Source organism: Perissodus microlepis, chromosome 6 (assembly GCF_051167445.1).
Source record: "Perissodus microlepis isolate ML-2025 ecotype Zambia chromosome 6, ASM5116744v1, whole genome shotgun sequence".
NCBI lineage: Eukaryota > Metazoa > Chordata > Actinopteri > Cichliformes > Cichlidae > Perissodus > Perissodus microlepis.
The window spans coordinates 31425711-31434746 of NC_140466.1; the positions used below are offsets into that span (position 1 = coordinate 31425711).

General features: G+C 40.4%; 1 pseudogene across 1 annotated transcript; it reads right to left on the reverse strand.

The window, feature by feature from the left end:
- Positions 1–3510: 3510 nt before the first annotated feature.
- LOC146385982 (B-cell receptor CD22-like) lies at positions 3511–8384 on the reverse strand (annotated as a pseudogene). Its single transcript, XR_014800421.1, has 9 exons — positions 8105–8384; positions 7579–7869; positions 7262–7495; positions 7066–7170; positions 6741–6959; positions 5852–6193; positions 5234–5585; positions 4808–5029; positions 3511–4260 (listed from the first exon to the last, which is right to left on the reverse strand). The product of XR_014800421.1 is annotated as a B-cell receptor CD22-like (transcript).
- Between the last annotated feature and the right edge of the window lie 652 nt (positions 8385–9036).

Sequence of the window (9036 nt, forward strand, 5' to 3'; positions counted from 1 at the left end):
TAAAAAATAACATAAAAGTCTTAAGTACAACACAATACAATACAATACAATCTTACATAAATAACAGTGTCCAACACAATCAGAGTGCTTGTGGGCAAGAGTTCATGTGCAAGTGGGATTGGGGCAGTCAGTGAAAAGGCGATGTTGGAGGTTCAGAGTTTTGCATGTCTTGGGGGTGGGGGGGGTTCAGCGGGAAGCGGCAGGAATGCAGGTCTGGAGTTGGTGTGTGAGAGAGTCGAGAGGGACAGAGCAGGGAGAGAATTCAGCACAGCCTGATGGATGAAGCTATCTCTCAGTCTGCTGGTTCTGGCCTGGAGGCTCTTCAGTCTCCTTCTGGATGGCAGCAAACTGAAGAAACTGTTGGACGGATGAGTGGAGTTACCTGTAAAGCAGAGGGCTTTTCGGGTGAGATAGTAGATGTTCTGGAGAGAGGGAAGGGAAGTACCCACGATCTCTCTGCTGCTCTCACTACTCGTTGTAACTTTTTCCGGGAGGACCCGGTGCAGCAGTCATACCACACAGTGATCCAGGTGGTGATGATGCTCTCAATAGTGCCTGTGTAGAAGGTGCTCATGATGGAGGTTAAAGTTCTTGCTCTCCTCAGTTTGCGGAGGAAGTAGAGTCGCTGTTGGGCTTGCTGACCAGTGATGCTGTGTTTTTTAATCAGGAGAGATCTTCTGGGATGTGCACACCCAGGAACTTGGTGTTGCCAGCACCATTGATGGTTTGTGGGGGTGTCCAGAGTGTGAGTTCTCCACGATGGACCCTGACAGGTACCAGGCAGTGAGCATGGGGCAGGGTACTAGAAGATGTCATCAAGCCACCCTCATGAATATCACAATTGTTGTCTATTTGTAAGAATAAATTCTCCCTTTAGCATAGGTCACACTGAAGCAGGCCACTGTGGTGCAAGCTGAAAACAAATGAGTGGCAGTGTGTGGTTTTTGGCTCGGCTGCAGGGAATGGGTGGGGCAGTGTTTTCAGGGTGTTGTGTCTGCGGAGGCCAGTTGTCACAGCATTATCTAATCATGACTTTCCTGTTTTAGTAGCAGCCGGGGCCAGAGGAGGAAACACTGCAAAGTGTGACATAAGATAAAGAAAAAAGTGCACAAGCAGCCATATCTGAGTCGTGTTGGGTCCTTTCTACAAAATGATATTGATTGAAGCAATTCACTATATGACCCACTGTGTTTTTTCCTGTCATATCTTTAAGACTTCTTCCTCTAAAGCAGTGGTGGGGGAATTCCAGGCCTCAAGGGCCAGTGTCCCGCAGGTTTTCAACACAGCTGATTTAAATGGTTAAATTATCTCTTCAACATGTCTTGAAGTTCTCCAGAGGCCCAGTAATGAACTAATCATTTGGTTCAGGTGTATTGACCCAGGATGATATCTAAAACCTGCAGGACACAGGCCCTTGAGGCCTGGAGCTCCCCACCCCTGCTCTAAAGTGATATGGCAGTAATATTCAGTTTTGTCAGTAGATGGCAGTGTGGCTTAAATAACTGTTGCTAGTTGCCAGTTGAGATATTCATGCATAAATTTAACAGAAGCTTTTAGCCCCAAATGGGCAGCATGGACACAAAGTTTGTGAATGTGATAACTCAAGAATGAAGCAACATAGGATTTTGACATTCATGTTGTAGGTGCATCTACCAAAAAGATGAGTTTAAATCATTTACTGGTGACTGGTCAAGGTGTGAGTTTCACCTCAAAGTCAACGTTTAAAAAATAAACTAATAAAGATATTATACAGTTTATTCTTCTGTGATTTGTGAGTACAGAGGAAATGTATACTGACTGTGACAGCGTCATTTGGCTGTTGCATTCCTTCTCTTTTCTTTTTGTCTCGTTCCTCATTCTCACTCCAGCAGTTTCAAAAGGCATCCAAGTCATTGAAATTTTCCCTTAAGCTGCGCAATAAAAAGAACCTTTAATACAACCAGACCATCAAGAATATATTAGGTGCAGCTGAGATGATGGTGATGATGAACCAGTTCTGAGTCCTCTGAGTCTGGGACCAACATTTGTACTTTTTCTTCCATCCACAATAATGTACAAAGTCATAATACCTAAAATAGCACATTTATTAGAACCAGTTCAAATATGGTTTGTGTTCAATGAAAAGTTCCTGGATTTTAGTACGCCTGATTTCAGACAATTTACTCGTTTGCTTGCCTTTATATGAAGCAAAATCTGATTAGGTTTTGGGGCTTCCTCTTATTTGGTGTGAGAGAGCCTGACAGAGACAGAGTGTCTCAAGTTCAAGAGCTGCTAAGTCTTTAAATATCTTAGTTTCAGTTCCTATAAGAAACTGCATCATTTCAGAAGAATTTTGGCCAACCCTTCTTTACAGCATTGCTTCATTTCATGGAGGTTTGCACATCCCTCTTAATGACTCAACACAGTATTTCTATCAGGCTAAGGTCTGGAAAGACTGGACTGGACCATTGCAACACTTTCTTTTCTTTTTAAGCCATTCTGTTGAAGATTTGCTGCTGAGCTTGGGTTTACTGTCCTTTGTATGACTCAGTACAAGGCTTTAGCTGTCAAACAGATGGCCTTAACTTAATAATTAATAATAACTTACAGTAATTTGTGAGGGCCATGGCCACCTCAGTGACTGGAAGGTCACTGAACCCCGATACACATATTATGTATATACTTCATTTTGTTTGATCATTGTATTTAAATAAGCTTGAATCAGGTTGGTACAGTTGTTGGTAGGTTAGGACATCTTAGTTGCACTGCACAGCAGCATGTGACAGTCAGAAGCCACACTTTAGCTATTAGGAGTGGCTCATTGTCAGTGTTCCCATTCATTTTACCTGAATCCTTGAACATCTCCCATCCTAATTATGTACCTCCATCTATTTTTGTACCACAGTAATTTCACCTTCCTGTGTCTCTTCCTCACTCTGTTGTTGGAACTGTTGTCCCTACAACAGCAGCCTCCTGAGACTGTGAGGGCTTGTTAGTAGTTGTTGCTGGTAGTACTGCTGACGTTGCAGCAACTGTATATTGGTTTGACACTTATTATTGTATTTATTTGCATTAAGAGATTTGATTTGATAAAAAAAAAAGTGTTGGTAATGAAAATTAACAAATTACTTTATAGCCAATGTGCAGCAGCCTACAAGTTCATCAGCCCACCACTCCACCCCTGGTGCCCAAATCCTTTGGAGGCAAAATAAGCCCATATCATCAGGCCTTGACCAGTGTGCTTGACAACTGGTATGAGGTGTTGTCCAAATGTGGTGCTGTGCATTAGTCTAATTTTTTAAGTCTTTTTCTAATTGTACTGCCCTGAATTTTAACATTTAACATGCTAACAGAGGCCTGTAGAGTCTGAGATGCAGTTTCTTTGAGGATTGCATGGTCTGAGTTTGGGGTGAAGTTGCTGGGACGTCTACCCCTAGGAAGATTGACAACTGTTTTGAATGTTTTTCACTTGTCGATAATCTTTCTCACTGTAGAATGATGGACTTCACGTGTGAAGAAAACACGTTAGTGTAAAGGATACAAATCTGGTACTTTAATACAATTCAGAGGTCATACAGATGAAATCACATTATAAACTTAAATAAATTAATGAGTAAAATTATGCATAATTTCTACATTCCAGAAACATCATTTTCATTACTCCTACCTGAAAGGCTGAAAAGAGATTTGATTTTTCTGAGTCTTTCTCCAGACAAACTACATTCAAAGCAGCTCAGTTAAACATGTGACATGGCTACATATTATTATATGTTCATCTAAAACCTGACAGTGCTGACAGTGAGAGCAGAGACATGTGACACTGTTAGTGGTTATTTTGTGGTACAGACAAAAACCTAACAGAAGAGAAACCTGCAGACACAATGGCTTTGATGTTTTCATTAATGGCATCAGAAGCACACAAAGTAAAGTGCTTAAGATTAGAGCTCTTCAATCTCAATTGGATTTCAATTTCAACTTATTTCTACTGTAATTTATATTCCAATAAAGTGAGCGTAATCCACTGATGGATCAAGAAGCTGCAGTGTCTTTGCTGTGATGGTAAACGTTTATCATTGGAGAAAAAAATCACCATATTAACAAACGTTTCTTTATTGAGCACACAGTGGCTCGATAGTGGAGTAGAGATCAGCTGTGTGGTTTTCACTGAAGTGCAGTCTGCTGTAGTGATGATCATCCTGCCCTGCTGACTGAGCTGAGATGTTTTCATACATGAGATAAAGGTTCATCTGAGGAGACGAGACAGTGATCATGTTTTCATGTTAAACTGCATCAATAACTAATAGCTGGTTGTTTGTTGTTAGTTGTCATTATTGTCACAGATTCTAAAACAGAACCTCTCTGACAAACTGAACCTAAACCCCCAAAAAATGATTGAAAGAAGAAATAAGAAACAAAGTCATTGACATCTTAAAAGGGTTGCAAAAGCATTTATAAGGCTTTGGGGCTCCAATGAACCATGATGAGAGCCAACAGATTATTTTTTTTTCCAAAGTGGACAGCTTTTGCTGAAGTGCAGCTTTTGCTATAACGGTCCACTTGATAATCATACTTTAGGTGTTTGTTACGATTTTTTTATTTTTATATTGAGTTATTACAGTCACAACAGACATGACCGGGGAATGGATAAGAGAAAGGAGAAAAAAACACGTATAGGGAGCCGTAGCCCTGCCCCCCAGGACATGAAGCAGGCATTAAAGACACCCGGGACCCAGACATCCAGAGGATAAGAGCCCCAGGAGTACCATTGGAGGGAAAGTCGGGGTACCCACTAAGAAAAGAGATGAGGAGTGCCTCGGACAGGAGTCACCCAGGATCCATGGTGCTGAAGCCTTGGCGATGAGCCCGCAAGCTCTGCCTGCAGCCTGCTAGCCTGCCAGAGACCCTTGGGCCCCCACCTCTCAGCAGGCCCTGGACAAAGCCAGGGGGACCAGGCCCCACCAAGCAGCAGCTGGCGGGTGGGGCACCAGCCACCGGCAGGGAGCATGGTAGGGGGAAATAGGCCCCCACACCTGGGGCAGCATGAGATGTTCTGAGAAAGGTGGAGTCTAAGACACAACCTGACACACACACATACATTCCTATTGCTGCAATGTCTCTGAAATTCTGTAAAGTTTATGGATTGGAAGTCCTCTTTTTACTGTTGCACAAAAACAAATAAATTGGTGAAAGGATAAAACATTTCATTTCACAGTTTAAACATGACTGGTCTTAGAGATAACACAATAATGTTCACCTAATACACAAGAAGACAGTGATAGGGAGAAGTATTAAACCCAGCAGAGCTGCAGAAACTCCTGCAGCTGCTCGTATCCGTGTTCCTGTGATACTTTGGACAGTGAGAGTCTTTGGAGCAGAGCTGATATCTTTGTTGGTTTTCACAGCACACGAGTAGCTTCCTGCATCCTCCCTGCTGACTGGGTCTAGGATCAGATGTTTGTTCTGGTTCTCTCTTGGGGTCAGAGGTCGACTGTTCAAGTACCAAATGTAGTTTGTGTTGTCAGTCAGAGGACAGCTGGTACTGCAGGTCAGTGTGACTCTCTGACCCTCTGTCACCACTGCAGAAGGACTCATCTTCACTCTCAGCTCTGAAAAACACTCAGACTGGTCAGTAAATGTAACACAAACTAGTTCTCATTAAAGAGAAAACAGGATTTGGTGCTTTGGATTTTCACTAACTTCTGAAGAGCGCAAGAAGCATTAAAAAACTCTTTGTAGCCTTTTGACTTAATAAAACATCATCATCACCTGAGGAAAATTCCTGCATCTTTTTCTTGTCAATTCAGTTGAAAGCATTGCAGAGGATATTGTGTTGACAGTTGTTTTTACATATATAATGACAAACCATAATTACCTGTGACAATCAGAGTAACTCCAGGAAAATCAGACTCTATCACTTCTTCATTTTCTGTTGTGATTGTAAACCTGTGTTCCCCTGAGTCATCTTTCTTCAACTTCTTTAATCTGAGGATGTTTTGGTTCTTCATGCTGTTATCATACTCCACATGATCTGCATCCTCAGTCAGCTGTTCAGCTTCCTCCTCAGCATTTCCCTTAAATTTATACCAACATTTAGACTGTATCTGCTAGTAGTCAGGATGTGAGTATTTACAGGAGATGTTGACTGAAGATCCTTCCAGAGCACAGATTCTGCTGTGGACATAATTCAAACTCCAGCAGGAATCATCATTTACACCTGAAATATCAATGAAACAGAAATATAACATACATACATAAACAGAAATAATTTACAAATCATTTCCGTTTATGTATGCTCTTGTATCACATATGTAAATGATTCCCCTTGATCATAAATTTTTAATCAATTGCTATACAAATATTTTATCAGGACCTGTAAGATATACAGTAAATTATTGATTCAAAAAAACTGTTTTCAGAAAAAAAAACTCAGTGAATTATTACAAAATCATTACAAAATATATAAAATTATTGCAAAATAAGCACTGACAATTGCCAATAGCTATAACAGAGACTCACACGTCATACAATAATGAGTCAAAATAGCCTAAAAATGCAAAAGAACAACATCTGTGACTGTTCCAACAAAATAAAACATTATCAGATCTTAAAAATGGTGTTTAACACATTATTATTGTAGCATTAAAATTTACAGTGTTTCTGTTATTGTGGTCAGATATTCTAACAACAACACGGAACAATCAACTGTACCATAACTGTTCTATTTTGTAAGTTTACAGACAATAAGTAATAAGTTTACTCACAGATGTCAGCAGAGTGCACATCCTCAAGACCTTTTACAGCACAAGACAAACTGTCATGATTAGAGCTGGAAACTAGAATCTGTTTTCCCTCCTGCACTGTAGGCTTTCTGTTCTCATACCACACAAAGGAAATCAGAGGGTCAGTCAGAAAACAGCTGCTGTTACAGGTCAGTCTGATGTGACCTCTGTGTTCAGCAGGAGTCCTCTGGACATGAATTTCTGTTGGGAGATGATAAACACATTTTCCACCAGTTCATCTCTGTCATGTCAAATAAATTAACAAATAAAAATGAAGTTTCAAAGTGCAGTTTGTCCAGAACTTCACCTCTGGGATATGTGATGGAGCAGGACTCGTCCACTGATGTCTGCTGAGAAGAACACATTCTCCCTTTAGCATAGGTCACACTGAAGCAGGTCGGAGTTACAGAACCTGAAAAACACCACTGATGTTTAAACAGTGAAATTATTCACGTCTGTCGGACATTTCATAACATGATGAGGAGGTGTCCATCATGACTCACCCACAGAGACTTCAGGGGCTCTGAGATCCTCGTAGCCTTTGACAGCACAGGAGTATGTGACTGCTTCCTCACTGCTGAGCAGCTCTTGGTACCAGGGAGACCAGTCCTCATAGAGAAACTCTCTGTTCTTGTACCAGATGTAGGCTGCAGGCTTTTCAGTCAGAGGACAGCTGCTGCTGCACATCAGTGTTACTGTCTGTCCCTCTGTGGCAGGAATCACCTTTACCTGCAGCTCTGAGAGGTCACATGACCAACATGAATACACTGATCATTCATAAACTCATTCATTTGTGATGCATTTGTAAAAAGAACTGTACCTGTAACTTGGAAATTAATTCCACTTTGTTGACACTTTGATCTGTCAGCAGTTTTAATGCAGCAATAAAAATTTGCATCTCTCTCTGTCAGATTATTGATTGTTAGAGTGAAATTACTCTCTGCTGACATGCTGTACTTTACATGTGTTTCATCTGTAGTGAACAATATCTTGGAGATAGTCAAGTATCCAGCGTACCAGCTATGTCTTGCAGTGGGATGTTGATGTGAGCAGGGCAGATTCACTGATGAACCTTTCAAGGCACAGATGCTGTTTGGTTTTCCCTGAACACCTTTAACACAACATGTGATTAGAAAACATGGTGAACATTTATGCTAACTTTCTTTTCTGTGCTAATCTGTGATGACAGCATGTTACTGTGAAGGATCACAATCTGGTGCTTTGATACACTTGACAGTTCAGAACAGATAGACTTTTCTCTTTTCTCAAATAAACTTGTAACTTTTTTCTACATTCCTGACACATATTCCTTACAGTTGTCATGAAGAGAAACAAATTATTCTTACCTGAGAGGCACAGAATGAAACCCAGAAACAAACATCCAGCTTCTGCCAATAACATAGCTGTTATTAATTTTAACTTCTAACCAGAAAAAGTTGGCTGTATGAATATTTTAAAGGCCTAGTTACTGCCGCTGTTCATATTAAACTTGAAAAAGTTTCAGAAACCGGAATCAATCAACAGCCATCCAAGAGGATAGACTGAATGCAGAGCTGATTTAAGTGTTTCTCCAAGCTGCATTCAGTTTTAATACCGTCGCTTCCTTGTTTATCAATCATTTCTTTCACTACAAAGAGACCTCTAGTGTAGAACTGATATACTGCAGCAGATATTCAAAATCATATTGGATTCATGTTAATGTAATTCTCATCAACGTGACAGGTAAGACCTGAGTCTGGGAACCACCTTTGGTAGGCGGGGCTGTTTTTCCTCTTTATAATCACAGGTGCAGTTAATTAGTTGATCTCCTGTTTGAATCTGGGGCTGTCTGAATGCCTGGTCTAAGCAGTGCTATTTGGCCTTTTAATCTTTCTAAGACAGCTTGATTTAGGTTTTATACAGTGTTGGGGAGTAACAGAATACATGTACTGCTGTTACATATTTAAAATATAACAATACTTTTATGATGTATAAGCAAAGTCCAACATCCTAAACTCTCACAGGAGCCATTTTATAGTGACTTAATTTCTGTTTAAATTGTTGAAATCATCACATCACACTGGCTTTAATACTAATCTTCATATCTACTTGTTATCCAGTTATTTAACAATGGATGCTCAACATCTTTAACAGCACAAGAGAAGCTTTCTGAAGAGTCTGTACAGTAAAGTCTTAGTGTTTAGCATCTCATAATATGATGAGAACTTGAACTAAGCTTTTCAAAAGCTAAATGTGGCCTGAAAGAGGTACCTACTTCAATATGAATTATCCTTAGTGG